This window comes from Octopus sinensis, linkage group LG18 (assembly GCF_006345805.1).
Source record: "Octopus sinensis linkage group LG18, ASM634580v1, whole genome shotgun sequence".
Lineage (NCBI taxonomy): Eukaryota > Metazoa > Mollusca > Cephalopoda > Octopoda > Octopodidae > Octopus > Octopus sinensis.
The window spans coordinates 23,828,486-23,845,156 of record NC_043014.1 but is presented as its reverse complement, the minus strand read 5'-3'; the positions used below and the strand labels follow the sequence as shown (position 1 = coordinate 23,845,156).

The following is a 16,671-nucleotide window of genomic DNA, read 5'->3' as shown; positions in this document are numbered from 1 at the left end:
AACACACACACACATATATATATATATATATATATATACATATATATATATATCCCTATGTTTCACTATGTCTCCCTCTTTCGATAACCACTTGCTTCGCCTAGACCTCCTTCCACCGCCATAGCCCTATTATAAACTAGCAAACGCATAACGGGACTCCCACTCGCTTCCTAACCCTTACCGAAGAATAACGGGTTGCTCATGAACAGATAAAGATAAGAATATTCTTCTTTCAACCTCGTTTCATCTACTTACTATTCTTGCACAGATCATTATTCTGTCTAGTTCAGTAAGATGCCATCATGTAAATATACTTTTCGATAGTCTTGTCTTCCTTGTTGTTCCCTAAGATAACCTTATATTCGTTGATTCTCTCAACTATTAAAGTCTTATCACACAGCCACTTCTCTATTCCCTAAAATTTGTCTTTCTCAGATTTTTCAAACCTATTTTTTTGGTCTCTCGTTAAACCATGATTAGCAGACCCTCTTCCTAGTTAGAGGTGCTTAGTCCACGCATTTCCTCAACCCAACATATTCATTGATTCATCCATTAAAGTGTTATCACACAGACACCTATGTATTCTCTAAACTCTGTCTTAGTTTGCAACACTAACTTCAGGAAACCTACCAGCCACCTACTGATCGGGCCAACATACTAGCCAAATTGACTACATCCTTGCCAGGAAAAGGGAGAGATGGCTGCTTATAAATGCCAAAACCTTCCCAGGTGAAGAATGTACCCCACAACATAGACTGGTAGTTAGTGACTTTAGGATCAGGACTAAGAGGATGACCAACATGGAGAAGAAGGGTCTGGTAGCTTAAAGATCCTGTGAATGGACAGAGATTTAGAGATGTATTACTTGAAGCCTTTGACGAAGTAGAAGGGGATATAGCTTCACATGGGGTAGAAGACAACTGGAGGTTTCTAAGGGACAACCTGCTGAGAGCCACTGACCAGATCTGTGAATGGTGCAAATTCCCCCCTCGACCCAAAATAACGTGGTGGTGGAACAATGTTGTAGACAGGGCTATTAGAGAAAAGAGACAGGCTTGGAAGGACTGGAAGAATGATGGTAGCAGGGAATCGTATCAGACTGCCAAAAGAGAAGCTACGAGACAGGTTTATTTAGCCAGAAGGGAAGCAGATAAGAAAAAATTTGCCAATGTTCTGCTCCGTGAGGACCAAAGACTTGAGGTATTTTGTGTTGCAAGACAGTGTGTGAGAGAGAATTGTGATATTGTAGGAGAGAAATGTGTCTGCATGGATGATGGTTCTCTTGCACTGAATGAGGCTGCTAAGAGAGAGGTTTGGAGACGACACTATGAAAGGTTGCTGAACAAAGAAAATGAATGGGAGAAAGAGAGTCTGCCGATAGTCGACCCAACAGAGGGACCAGCTATCCGAGTTGACAGTACCTTTGTAGTTAAAGCAATTAAGAGTATGAAGACAGGGAAAGCACCCAGCCCATCAGGAATTACTGCAGAGACGCTCAAAATATCTGGTAGTGTTGGCATTAGCCTAGTCACCAGTATAGTTAACCAGGTGATACACGAAGGAGTCATACCCAATGACTGGTGTAGCAGCACTATAGTCAACTGCTACAAAGGAAAAGGTGACGCTTCAGATACAAATAATTTCAGAGGTATCAAGCTCTTGGATCAGGTAATGAAGGTCACGGAGAGGGTCATAGCCCAACTAATTAGGGAAAGAGTCAGTTTGGATGAGATGCAGTTTGGTTTCGTGCCAGGGAAAAGCACCACTGATGCTATATTTCTGGTTACACAGCTGCAGGAGAAATACCTAGCCAAAGATAAGCCCCTGTACCTGGCTTTCGTTGACATGGAGAAAGCCTTCGACAGGGTCCCCCGATCCCTTATCTGGTTGTCAATGAGGAAACTAGAGATAGATGAATGGTTAGTGAGAGCCGTGCACAGGGACGCTGTCAGTAAGGTGAGGGCTGGCAACGAGTACAGTGAAGAATTCCAGGTACAGGTAGGGGTCCACCAAGGTTCAGTCCTCAGCCCCCTTCTATTTATCATAGTCCTCCAGGCAATAACGGAGGAATTCAAGACACAAGGCCCCTGGGAGCTCCTCTATGCTGATGATCTTGTTCCAATTGCCGAGTCACTAACAGAACTCGAGGAGAAGTTTCAAGTGGGGAAACAAGGATTAGAATCAAGGGCCTTAGAGTCAACCTAGCTAAAACCAAAGTACTAATAAGTAGGAAGGTAGACAAATCACAAACTCTTTCAGGTAGATGGCCCTGCTCGATCTGCAGAAAAGGCATAGGTAGAAACTCTATAAAATGTACCAGGTGTAAGCTATGGACACATAAGAGGTGCAGCAATGTCAAAGGAAGGCTAACTGGGAAGATAGTTTTTGTATGTGGCTCAGGAGCAATAAACACTGAAAATGTGAAGAGAACAACTTCCACCACATTCCAGGGAGAAAAACTAGAAGTAGTTGATAGCTTCCATTACCTAGGTGACCAAGTAAGTAGCGGGGGCGGGTGTGCTGAAAGTGTAACTGCTAGAGTAAGAATAGCCTGGGCAAAGTTCAGAGAGCTCTTACGTCTGCTGGTGACAAAAGGCATCTCGCTCAGAGCAAAAAGCAGACTGTATGACACGTGTACGAACAGCCATGTTACATGGCAGTGAAACATGGGCCGTGACTGCTGAGGATATGCATAAGCTCACAAGAAATGAAGCCAGTATGCTCCAATGGATGTGTAATGTCAGTGTTCATACTCGACAGAGTGTAAGTACCTTGAGAGAAAAGTTGGACCTAAGAAGCATCAGTTGTAGTGTGCAAGAGAGACGATTGCCTTGGTATGGTCATGTGGCGAGAATGGATGAAGATAGTTGTGTGAAAAAGTGCCACACCCTAGCAGTTGAGGGAACCTGTGAAAGAAGCACAACCTTCGAACATTAGATCTCACCGAGGCAATGACTAGTGACTGAGACCTTTGGAAGTATGCTGTGCATGAGAAGACCCGGCAGGACAAATGAGACCATAACCCGTGGCCTCTACCTGGGATGTAGCCAGCCCACTTATACATACTTTTCCCTCTTGGGACAGAAAACTCTGCTTGTGAAGACCTGTTGAGGCAAGTGGAATCGAAATCGAAATCGCTCAAAAATCAATGGAAATTATAGTAGTGGTACCAGTGCCGATGGCACGTGAAAGAACCATCCGAACATGGCCATTGCCAGCGCCGCCCCGACTGGCCTCCATGCCGGTGGCACATAAAAAGCACCCACTACACTCACGGAGTAGTTGGCGTTAGGAAGGGCATCCGAGCTGTAGAAACACTTCCCAGACCCCAGTCGAACCATCCAACCCATGCTAGCGGACGTTAAACAACGATGATGATTATGATATCTATATATATATATAAAATATAAAGAAATACAAAATGGGACAAGAACGCAAAACATCCAGAAGACGATGCAAAAAACACAGACAGGTTATTCTAAGCCTTTAATCTTCAGTCAAGAACTGGATCATCCTCACAATTTCGGCTGATTATCAGGTATATATATATATACCTGATAATGGGTTATTTTGAATTCACCATATATAAAGTGTCACTTCAAAAGATAAATATATATATATATATATATATCCAACCATGCTAGCATGGAAAACAGACATTAAACGATGATGATGATATGTATATATGTGTATAATGAAAGGTAGACTGTATGATGCATGTGTATGAACTGACATGCTACATGGCAGTTAAACAGGCCATGACTGCTGAAAACATGCGTAGGCTTGAAAGAAATGAAGCTAGTATGATCTGCTGCATGTGCAATGTCAGTGTGCATACACAACGGTGTGTAAGCGCACTGAGAGAAAAGTTGGGTATAAGAAGCATCAAATGAGGTATGCAAGAGAGACAATTGCACTGGTATGGTCATGTACTACGTATGGATGAGGACAGCCGTGTGAGGAAGTGCCAATCCCTAACTGTAGAAGGAACTTGTGGAAGAGGTAGACCCAGCAAGACATGGGATGAGGTGGTGGCATGACCTTCGAACACTGAGCCTCACAGAGGCAATGACAGGAGACTGAGACCTTTGGAGATATGCTGTAATTGAGAAGACCCAGCAACTAAAGTGAGATCACAGCTATGCATGTCCAGCCCAGTTAAGAGTACCCTTGATGTGTCTGGCTATATGATTTGCTTGAGAAGACCTGCTGAGTCAAATAAAACCAATATCATAGCTGTGGCCAGTGCCTCCTGACTGGCTCCTGTGCCAGTGGAACATAAAAAGCACCCATTACACTCTCAGAGTGGTTGGCATTAGGAAGGGCATCCAACTGTAGAAACATTGCTAGATCAAATTGGAGTCTGGTGCAGCTGCTGGCTCTCCAGACTTCAGTCAAACGATGATGATGATATATATATCGTTTAGATAAAGGGACTTAACATTCAACATGAAAGTTAAATAATTGATAGGATCTATACTGCACAATAATGCCATAAAACAATGTTTTAAGACAGAGGGTATGATTTGTGGAAATTTGGTTGGTATTTCTAGCAGATTATAATTTCCTTTTGTTTTTCAATTTTTAGAAATATGCTTGTCTTTGGTCGACAAAATGTCCAGTAATTAGATTAACGTCTTAGTTGTCAAGTCTACATGTAATTAGTGGACAATGTATATCACTATTTAGCACTCTTAAGCCCATGTTAAAAGATTTTTTGTTTTTGACTACTGGTGGCGGGATCACTCCTGTTAGCTCAAAACAAAGTATGTTAAGTGACCACAATAAGGATTTCCTATTTATTCAACATTTGATTAGTAAAGAATGCTACTTAAATATTTCCTTTTCTCACAGCACCATAACAGTGTTCCTGAATATTTAATTTTATTGGATTCGTTTTTTTATTGAGGCCATTTTGGGGTTTTTTTAATATACCTTAACTGCAATAGATTTATCTGAATTTACATCAACTTCAATGAAGATAAAGCATAAAAATTTAAAAGCAAAAGACATCTAAAAACTAATACTGAAGTGGAAAAATCAAATAAAATACATGTGAAAATATGCACAAACCATTTATTAAAACCCAATATAAGCTCTCTTTTGCTTGTTTCAGTCATTTGACTGTGGTCATGCTGCAGCACTGCCTTTAGTCAAGCAAGTCGACCCCAGGACTTATTCTTTGTAAGCTTAGTACTTATTCTATCGGTCTCTCTTGCCAAACTGCTAAGTTACAGGGACGTAAACACACCAGTATCGGTTGTCAAGCGATGTTGGGGGTGACAAACATAGACATACACATACATAAACCATGTGGTTCGTAAGCAAGCTACTTACCACACAGCCAGTCCTATGCTTAATAATTTTTTTTTTTAAATAATTTTTCCTGTTACATTGTTGTTTGAATGAAGCCACATGTTTTGAAACCGATTGCTGACCTGAGTTGATGTATGCTTGTATTTTTGTTATGTGTGGAAGATGAAAAAAATGGTTATGCAAAAATTGAAGTCGATGGGAATTACATAAAGGCAATTGCAGCAAGTAAAACATTCTTTTTTCTCTTAGTTTCATTTTTATGTTGTATTAAAAGAAATTTTTACACAATGGCAAAAACTGGGTTAATATAAAGATAGACTCCCGTTAACGAAAACAAAAAAACCCAGCCTGCTAGGTGTTAAAAGCTGTGTAGAAAACAATATGAAAAATAAAATTTGCGCAAACAAATGTGCGGGGGAAGGACTTTTGGAAAATTCACAAGATCCAATTTTTCCCTCATAAGTTTGAGGAAAATGGATATATATTGATGAAATTTCATAGAAACACTATTCAAATGGCACAAATTACCATTATAAAGACATAGATGCTGAGCCAGTGACTAAACTTGTAGTATTTTGTTGGGATTATTCCAATGAATTGACAATAAGGTAATTACTTCTATCAGAATCGATTACCTTTAAAGCAAAAGAAAAAAAAAACTGACATATATGACAGGTATGTAAAATATATTTTGTGCATTTCTTTCTCTGTTCATTTAGATAAGCTGTAGAAATTGTTGCACGCACACATACACAAAAATTCTCTAGATATTTAGCTGTTATTTTTAGTATATCGAGTTTCATGATGAAGGCTTCACATGCCATGATCCTTTCGCTGTTTCACTATGCATTTACGCAGTCGGAAACGGACAAAACAGCCGTTCATTTTCACTTTTAGACAGTGGGACACACACTGCTTTTTACCCCCATATTCTTTATCTCTGTATTTTCCTATGTAGATTGAAAAAAAAATTAAAAATAAAAGTTTAAAATTTGGGGATGGAATTTAAAAATTTGAAAATGTGTTTTTTTTCCCCTGCAATCGGAATCTCCGTCATTGAAAACATAGTGAAAAAAAAAATTTTTGGTGACTGGGCACTAAACATTTACATACATATATATATAAATGAAAGAATGGAGTCGAACGAAGATGTTAACAGAATTCCTTTACTCTCGACATGTTTTCATTCCAAAGGAATAAAGGGTGCATTATGCAATCTTCTCATCAGGAAAGAAAGGGAGCCTCTCTCGACAACAAGACAAACAAAAATTTCAATGACTGCCTACATGGTGAACAAAGCGATAATGAGTGTTTTTTTTTTAAAAACCGTTAGAATTGACGTCAAAGATAGATAGTAGGAAGAGAAGGGTTAAAGGAATAATAGGTAGGGAACAAGTGGAGAGGGAAAGGTACGTTGATTGAAAGAATGTTCGAAGGCTTAGGAAAGAATTTCTCTATAGCAGTGGGGTGGACGTGGAGCTAATTGTTCAAACCACAGTGACTATCGTTATCATTTATATGAGTAGAAAGTATGTTTCTGCCAGTGTTTACATTTGTATGATTTTTCTATGAGTGTGTTTACCAGGGGAACCTTAGAGAAGAGAATATGGAATAGTTCAGAGTTACAAATGTTACAAAATCTCCTGCCCTTATCAAAAGGAAAGGATACAGACAGTATGAACCAATCTAACTTGAAATTTATATTGTTGTCTTTAAGATGCCAAACTAATTTACTTAGCCCTGTACTATGTCGTTTTTTACTATCCCTGAATGTTGAATAGTGGTTTGAAATTCTCTTGGATAACTGGGAAGTGGACGCTCCTATATAGAAGAAGACATCGGTACCGGAAGAAATTCTACACTGGTAAATAGAATTCTTAATCTTAGAATTACTAGACAAAAATTTAATTCTGTTGGGGTTGTCCTCCGAGATCGAAATGAAGTTTTTATTGTTATGATTGTTGTTACTATTATTATTAGCACTAACAACTACACTATTTCTATTATTATTAGTATTATTAATGGTACTACAACCAGTAATACAACCGGCAATAATACGGTTATTGTTGTTACCATCAACACTACCATTGTTATTAACACGACTAATACTATTATTAATATTATCATTGTTAACACTTTCGCTGCTACCAATGTTGTTACTATTAATTCTATTCCTATTATTATGATTGTATGATGGGTTGGAATTAGCAAGATTAGTGTTGGAACTCCCGGGTGAAGAATCTTTGTTTAGCAGCTTGGTATTGTGGGAAGATATAATTTGTGAAAGTGTTAGAGAAAGCGATTCTGACTTTGTGGGAATTGATAATGGAATGATATCTAGAATTTCTGGGAAAGTTCCTAGCAACGGCTTCACGGAACTGTAAGGGAAGGTTCGATTTAATTTGTTTTCCGAAAGGTATTACAAACCAGATACTGTTTTTTGTGGCCTTTGAATTGTTCTTAGTGTTATTTGTGATAGTAAGGGGAAAATTTCAGGGTTGGAAATTTGGGGTTGCATGGCGCTTACCTCCCCTAGTCCGTAAAGAATATATTTTATGTACAGGGTTGCTGGTACTATTAGAATTGAAATCATTATTCCTATTACGAGTAACTTTTCTATCTGGAGAAGCAGATGTTGGTTTAGAATGAGCTGAGTCAATGTATGACACTTTTTCCTTATAACCGGCTCTTAACAAGGCGGCGTTATAGAAGTCTGCCTTTTGGTTAAAGATGTCGACATTAGCAGATAATTTGGACAGTCTCAGAGATGTTTTTAACTAAATTATCGGTAATTGGCCTGGCATGATTACTGAAAATGCTAATATACTTAAGATTTGTGGAAGGTTTATGATAAGGGAAGTACGAGTTATTCTGCAAATTGAGGGTAATGTCTAAGAAGTTGGCTTTAGTTAATTCGTCAAAAACTATGTGCAAGCCCATTCTACTAAAAAACCTAACTAATCTGTTCTTAACCTTCTGTATTTTTTGGTTCGAAAAGTTTTGGAGGTAAAGCAGACAATCGTCATGATACAGACCTCCACAGATGTCCGGGAATTGGTCGGCCATTTCATAAAGAATATAAATTCCGACCAAATCGGCTATCTGGGCGCTGTCTGTACTTCCCATTAGTACATCAAAGGCATTAGGGGTATCTCTACGGACCCACAACTTGCTATCGAACTGGATGAAAGATTTCCTAGCAGTCAATATCACACTAATTTCCTCCCTGGAGAGGCCTGCCTTATTGTGTGCGTGCCATAGGGCCTTATTAAGTATAATAGGGTTGATTGAAGAATACAAACTAGATATATCGAATTGGATAAATTTAGTGTTAGCCTTATCAGTAATAGAAGTAAACCAATCTACGACTTGAACAGAATTGAACCATAAGCTAAGTTTTAATTTATTAATTAATATAGGGATATACTTATCTAATATGTATTTACTAAGGGTACCAATGTCTGAACTGGAAGGGCATATAAGCTGCAATGCTGGGTTAGTATGAAAGTTCTGCTTGTGGTCCTTTAAGATGAATCTGGGTTGCCTAGAGTTCAATGGTTTCGTCTTCATCTGTAATCCATGTTTCCATAATCTGTTTAGTTTCTAAGTTGGCCTGCCTGAGAGTATTCCTACTGGTGGTCCTGTAATTCTTATGTATCTCCTTTTTGAACAATTCCAAATAATGGCTCTTGGTAAGCTTATATGTGTTGCCGGTTTAATCCGATTCGACCAGGATAGAATCCAAGCTGTTTATATCTCTAGAGATGTTATCGAGGTATCTAAAGTGCTTATTCCTGAGGGGTGATTTATGAAATTTAATATTCTTTACGATGTCCCAAAGATCATCTTCGAATTTCTTCAATCTAGGATTAGGTGGAGGAGTTCCCCTCGATTTAAACAGTTTTTTATATTCAAGGGAGACGTCGTTACTGGTCCGTTTCGGTCCTCATTGTCGTGGAAGAAGGTGAGCCATCCGATGCGGATGATAAATGCATTGGTCTTGTTAATAATTTCCTTAAGGAAGGCTTTTTTCAGTGGTATAGGGATATCCTTAAGGGAGGCGTTAATATTGAACAACTCCATTTGCGGTATCGGTTATGTAAGCAGGTTCTCAGGGAAACTGTATAAGAATATTTAAATAGGTGAATGAATTATCCTATGTTTATCGTCAGCATAGAAAATTCGTTTAACCGAAACCTGGGTAGCAAATTCACGGTTGGAGCAACCTGTCCAAGGGTAGAGCCTCCAGGTTCGGAGGACAACCCCAACAGAATTAAATTTTTGTCTAGTAATTCTAAGATTAAGAATTCTATTTACTAGTGTAGAATTTCTTCCGGTACCAATATCTTCTTCTATATAGGAGCATCCACTTCCCAGTTATCCAAGAGAATTTCAAACTACTATTCAACATTCAGGGATAGTAAAAAAACGACATAGTACAGGGCTAAGTAAATTAGTTTGGCATCTTAAAGACAACAATATAAATTTCAAGTTAGATTGGTTCATACCTTCTGTATCCTTTCCTTTTGATAAGGGCAGGAGATTTTGTAACATTTGTAACTCTGAACTATTCCATATTCTCTTCTCTAAGGTTCCCCTAGTAAACACACTCATAGAAAAATCATACAAATGTAAACACTGGCAGAAACATACTTTCTACTCATATAAATGATAACGATAGTCACTGTGGTTTGAACAATTAGCTTTACGTCCACCCCACTTCTATAGCGAGATTCTTTCCTAAGCCTTCGAACATTCTTTCAATCAACGTACCTTTCCCTCTCCACTTGTTCCCTACCTATTATTCCTTTAACCCTTCTCTTCCTACTATCTATCTTTGACGTCAATTCTTCTAACGGTTTCTTAAAAAAAAACACTCATTATCGCTTTGTTTACCATGTAGGTAGTCATCGAAATTTTTGTTTGTCTTGTTTTATTGCATTATGCAATCTTCTCATCAGGAAAGATCCTGATAAGATTGCATAATGCACCCTTTATTCTTTTGGAATGAAAACATGTCGTCTTCGAAACATATGTCGAGAGTAAAGGAATTTTGTTAACATCTTCGTTCGACTCCATTCTTTCATTTATTCATATACAACACACAAATTTCTGTACATGAACCCGGAGTTTCTACCCTTGGACAGGTTGCTCCAACCGTATTTCTGACGTGAATTTGCTACCCAGGTTTCGGTTAAACGAATTTTCCATGCTAACGATAAACATAGGATAATTCATTCACCTATTTAAATATATATATATATAATATATATATATATATATATATATATATATATATATATACACATATATATACATACATATACACATATACATAGGAGGAGAAGAGTCTGGAAACTTAAAGATCCTGTAAATGGACGAAGATTTAGAGAAGTTCTACTCGAAGCTTTCGACGAAATAGAAGGGGATATAGCATCACATAATGTGGAAGCCAACTGGAGGTTTCTACGGGACAATCTGCTGAGAGACACTGACCAGATTTGTGGATGGAGCAAAGTCCCATCTCGTCCCAGGGTAACGTGGTGGTAGAACAATGTTGTAGACAGGGCTATTAGAGACAAGAGACAGGCTTGGAAGGACTGGAGGAAAGGTGGTAGTAGGGAATTGTATCAGACTGCGAAAAGAGAAGCTAGGAGACAGGTATATTTAGCTAGAGGGGAAGCAGATAAGAAAAACATTGCCAATGTTCTGCGCCGTGAGGACCAAAGACTTGAGGTGTTTCGTGTTGCAAGACAGTGTGTGAGAGAGAATCGTGATGTGGTAGGAGAGAAATGTGTTCGCATGGATGATGGTTCACTTGCGCTAAATGAGGATGCAAAGAGAGAGGTTTGGAGACGCCACTATGAAAGGTTGCTCAACAAAGAGAATGAATGGGATAAAGAGAGCCTGCCGAATGTCGACCCAACAGAGGGACCAGCTATCTGAGTTGACAGTTCCATGGTAGTTAAGGCAATTGGAAGCATGAAGACAGGGAAAGCCCCAGGCCCATCAGGAATTACTGCTGAGATGCTCAAAATATCTGGCAGTGTCGGCTATAGCCTAGTCACCCGTATAGTTAACCAGGTGATAGACGAAGGAGTCATACCCAATGACTGGTGTAGTAGCATAATAGTCAACTGCTACAAACTGATTTAAGAGAGAGTCAACCTAGACGAGATGCAGCTTGGTTTTGTGCCAGGGAAAAGCACCACTGATGCCATATTTCTGGTGAGACAGCTGCAGGAGAAATACCTAGCCAAAGATAAAACTCTGTACCTGGCATTCGTTGACTTGGAGAAAGCCTTTGACAGGGTCCCCCGATTCCTTATCTGGTGGTCAATGAGGAAACTAGGGATAGATGAATGGTTAGTGAGAGCTTAGTAAGGTGAGGGTGTGCAACGAGTACAGTGAAGAATTCCGGGTGGAGGTTGGGGTCCACCAAGGCTCAGTCCTCAGCCCCTTCCTATTTATCATAGTCCACCAGGCAATAACGGAGGAATTCAAGACAGGATGCCCCTGGGAGCTCCTCTATGCTGATGACCTTGCTCTAATTGCTGAATCACTATCAGAACTCGAGGTGAAGATTCAGGCGTGGAAGCAAGGATTAGAATCGAAGGGCCTTAGAGTCAATCTAGCTAAAACCAAAGTCCTAATAAGTAGGAAGGTAAACAAATCTCAAATGCCTTCAGGTAGATGGCCCTGCTCAATCTGTAGAAAAGGCGTAGGTAGGAACTCTATAAGATGCACCAAGTGTAAGCTATGCACACATAAGAGGTGCAGCAATGTCAAAGGAAGGCTAACTAGGAAGATAGTTTTTGTATGTGGTAGATGCTCTGGTTCAATAAAGACTGAAAATGCGCAGAGACCATCTTCCACCACATTCCAGGGACAAAAACTTGAAATAGTTGATAGTTTCCATTACCTAGGTGACCAAGTAAGTAGCGGGGGTGGGTGTGCCGAAAGTGTAACTGCTAGAGTAAGAATAGCCTGGGTAAAGTTCAGAGAGCTCTTACCTCTGCTGGTGACAAAAGGCCTCTCGCTCAGAGTAAAAGGCAGACTGTATGACGCATGTGTGCGAACAGCCATGCTACATGGCAGTGAAACATGGGGCGTGACTGCTGAGGATATGCGTAAGCTCGCAAGAAATGATGCCAGTATGCTCCGTTGGATGTGTAATGTCAGTGTTCATACCCGACAGAGTGTAAGTGCCTTGAGAGAAAAGTTGGACCTAAGAAGCATCAGATGTGGTGTGCAAGAGAAGCGTCTACGCTGGTATGAACACGTAGTAAGAATGGATGAAGATAGTTGTGTGAAAAAGTGCCACATCCTAGTGGTTGAGGGAACCTGTGGAAGAGGTAGACCCAGGAAAACCTGGGACGAGGTGGTGAAGAATGACCTTCGCGCTTTAAGTCTCACCGAGGAAATGACCAGAGACCAAAACCTTTGGAAGTATGCTGTGCGCGAGAAGACCCGGCAGGACACGTGAGGTCATAACCCATGGCCCCTACCTGGGATGTAGTCAGTCCACCTGTGCATACCTTCCTTCTTGGGACACATAACTCTACTTGTGAAGACCTGTTGAGGCAAGTGAAAATCAAAGTCAAAATCAATGAACATCAATGGAATTTGTATTTTTATGGTACTAGTGCCGGTGGCACATAAGAAAACCATCCGAACGTGGCCGTAGCCAGTAACGCATCGACTGGCCTCCGTGCTGTGGGCACATAAAAAACACCATCCAATCGTGGCCGTTCGCCAGCCTCGTCTGGCACCTGTGTCGGTGGCACATAAAAAACACCATCCGAGCATGGCCGTTCACCAGCCTTGTCTGGCACCTGTGTCGGTGGCATATAAAAAGCACCCACTACACTCACCGAGTGGTTGGCGTTAGGAAAGGCATCCAGCTGCAGAAACACTGCCAGATCTGACTGGCCTGGTGCAGCCTTCGGGCTTCCCAGACCCCAGTTGAACCGTCCAACCCATGCTAGCATGGAAAGCGGACGTTAAACGATGATGATGATGATATATATATATATATACATATACACATAAATATATTTTTGAAAAATTGAAATTTTACAAACAAATTTTTTATCGTAATCTTCGTATTTGTCTACGTATTTCAGAAAAAAAGAAAATTCCAGAAAAAGGGGAAAATGAAAGGGGGAGGGGATTGGATTGAAATTTTGAAAATGCGATTTCTGAAATTGTTTTTCAGAATCTCATCCTCCATAACCAAAAACGTGGGATTCAGTACAAAAAAAAAAAAAAATCAATATACATGACGGGAAAATCGGATCTTGTGAACTTTTCCGAAAGTCCCCCTCTTTAAAATTCTTCTTCTTTTTTTCGACCCCCCCCCCCCCACTGCCTTTGGGCTACGGGAAATACGAATCTGCAAAACAATTGGTAAAAATCGGCATTTTTAAATTACCACCCCCACCCCTATTTCCTTCATTTTTTAAAAATCATTTTTAGAATTTTATTTTTTCAAAATATGCGGGAAAATACGGAGATGAGGATTCTGAAAAAAATTTCCAAAAATTTTTGTAAATTTGTTTTTAAGAATTTTTTTTTCCTAAGTATGCGGAAAAATACGGACATTATGATTCGGACAAAAGTTTCAAAACATTTCTGCAGTTACGGTTACGGTTTTTGGAAACCAAAAATCTTTTAAATAAACAAATTTGGGAGAAAAGGGGGGGGGCGAAGTCTTTCCTTTATTTGATCTTCGGAGATGCTTGTAACGTATTTTTGGCAAATAATTTCTGGGCATAACTTCGCCAATTTCTGTTATTTCAACTTGAATGTTGTTTGAATTACGGGTAAAGCCTACCAAAATATAAAGACATGGTTATACAAGAATACAGCGCGAAAATTTTACAAATGATGTTTCAGCTGGTTTGTTTACGTGTACAGAGGCGAAATAAGCCTTTATGTGTTTATGCTAGTCGCATCACTCTTTATCTCGAGACAATATGCTGGTGTTGCCACAACTTTTGAAACTAAATCCCATACAACGACAGCAACACAACTATAGAGCTAAAATACAAAACTCAAGTGTACAATTGACCTGGTTTATACAGCAACAAACCAAGCATCACATCACAGAATTTCATTCTATATCTATCTCACGCGTTGCCCTGTAGAGAACTGGGAAGAAATGAAAGATAAAATATATATATCGAAAGAATGCAAAGTATTATCTTATACATTATTTTCAAATATTGTCAAAATTTTAGCTGATATTTTTAAAAAGATCTTTGTCTTTTTGAAACTCAGGCAATTTATTATATTTAAAGTTAGCTTTACTACATTAATATTAAGATGCCGAAAGTTCACGTTTATTTTACTGTACTCTCTCTCAATATATATATATATAGTTAAAAGAAGAAAATAAAATGAAGATAAGTTAACTATTATTAACAAATTGGTCAACTTAGCTTCTTATAGCCGTTTCAATTAATATTCAATAATTTAATTACAAATTTGTACATTAAATTTGCATCTATGAGACATGAGCATAATTTCATCAAAGAAAGATGTACTTGGAGATGTTATATGTGGACCTATCAATTCATTTCAGCACATAATGTATACTTAGAAGTTTCAACATGTTTTTACTGTTAAATTCAGGTATATATTTACATATAAATTTCAGTATTTTATTCTTGAATTTGATTTTTAAATGCTAACTATAATTGAAATTGATGTATTCTTAATGTTGGAAATATTTCGGTGACCTGTTTATTGCAACATGAAAACGAATATCTATAAAGACATAAAACACGGGCATTCTTTCGAAGAATGCCAGAAACTTTACTTGAGTGCGCGCGAGAATGCCATGCTTGATAAATATGAAATTATTTCTCACAAAAGGATTTAAAATAATAAATAAATAACTTACAGTGTAGAGAACAGCGTTTATAGAAATGTATACGCAATATTAATAAATGTCTGTTTATACAGAAAGAAAATGAAACAGATTTCTAGGAAACTATTTTTGTTTTTGCTATCAGTGCACTTCCTTTCAATTGCGCATGCTCGATAAAGCAGATCTAAGAACCTATTGTTTGAGACCGTACTTTAATTTTTTTTAATCTTATACAATTAAAATTAACAAACTGAATGTTTTAATATATTCACATTAAATTTCAAGCAGAATGTCGGATAACACATGACATGTCGCCATTTTAGCTTTGAAAGTTAATATCTACTTTGAAGGAAGCAGTATTTTCATCTTTATCACCACGTGCCTATGTGACAGCTTTTATATGGTCCCATCGCCTGCTAGACATAGCAGCTAAATTCTCTCTAATCGCACTAACGTCTTTAAAACAGGTAAGAAAATACGAGAACAGTGAATAAAAGACGAGGTGGTCACGGTTGAAATGCATTGAATCATAGGTCTGCTCGATTAAAGCTGACCTGGGGTTAAACAATAGCTACATTATCACTACCACGAGGTGAGGGAGTACTCTAAGTGATCGCCTTAAAAACAGGAAAATGTAGTATCGATATATAAATTTACAGAATGGTCACAATCAGCACGTCTGCTCGCCACTGCGGCGATGGCCGTTCAAACCGAAAAGATCCCTTTTTCTTTCAGTCGACATATATCCAATGTTGCAAGTGCTTCATTTTGTATGCTTGAAATTTGTATGTAGTGGTAGGGATCACAGTTCTCTTCTGAGTCAGTGTGAGCCTTGTTGCTTGATTCTAAATCGTGGAATTTTTTTGTGTACTCTTTTTCTATCTTTTGTGTTCCGTTGACGACAGAATTTTTTCCGGTAACCCTTTTTGTTGCAGAAGTTGCAGGACTTGTATGCAGGGCACTTTCTTCATCCAGATTAACTGGCCAGTATCCTGCCTTTGCATCTAGTTTGCTGAAACGCTAGAACCAGCAAACTGAGTGTTCAACTCTTCCACTGTTAGGATTTTGTGGGGGCATCTTTTCAGTGCTTGATTAAGTTTTTGTGGGTTGATACAGATGCGAAGTGATCCATCTTTTTAACAGAATATGCCATGCTTGAAAACCAATCTGTACTGTGTTTCACAGACTTGATGACCCTCATTTCTTCCATCTTCTAGAGTTCATCTTGAGCTTATTTTTCAGGTGAACTGAGCATTTCCGAGGTGGATCAATGAAGGGTTCCAACCCTGCTTTTATGTACACTTGTGTGGGTTCTTTGAAGTTGCCCAGGCTCTTGAAAAGAGTTGGGTATGTTTCTTTCAGGCCTTCGATTGTTGTGACATGATCACAGTGTATTGTGATTAAGAAAGTCAGCTGCTCACAACCTTCAGGACCCCATTTGGAAGATACTGTTTGGACTAGATTGCCATTGGGTCTAAAGG

The 16,671-nt window shown here is 38.9% G+C and overlaps 1 protein-coding gene across 4 annotated transcripts in view; it reads right to left on the bottom strand.

Annotated features, from left to right (window-relative positions):
* LOC115221807 overlaps window positions 1–15,385 on the bottom strand; it is a 50,362-nt gene extending 34,977 nt beyond the window's left edge. For all 4 annotated transcript variants that reach the window (XM_029792041.2, XM_036510781.1, XM_036510782.1 and 1 more), the window contains exon 1: window positions 15,224–15,385. The gene's annotated coding sequence lies outside the window, so the exon portion shown is untranslated. The remainder of the gene's footprint in view (window positions 1–15,223) is intronic.
* Between the last annotated feature and the right edge of the window lie 1,286 nt (window positions 15,386–16,671).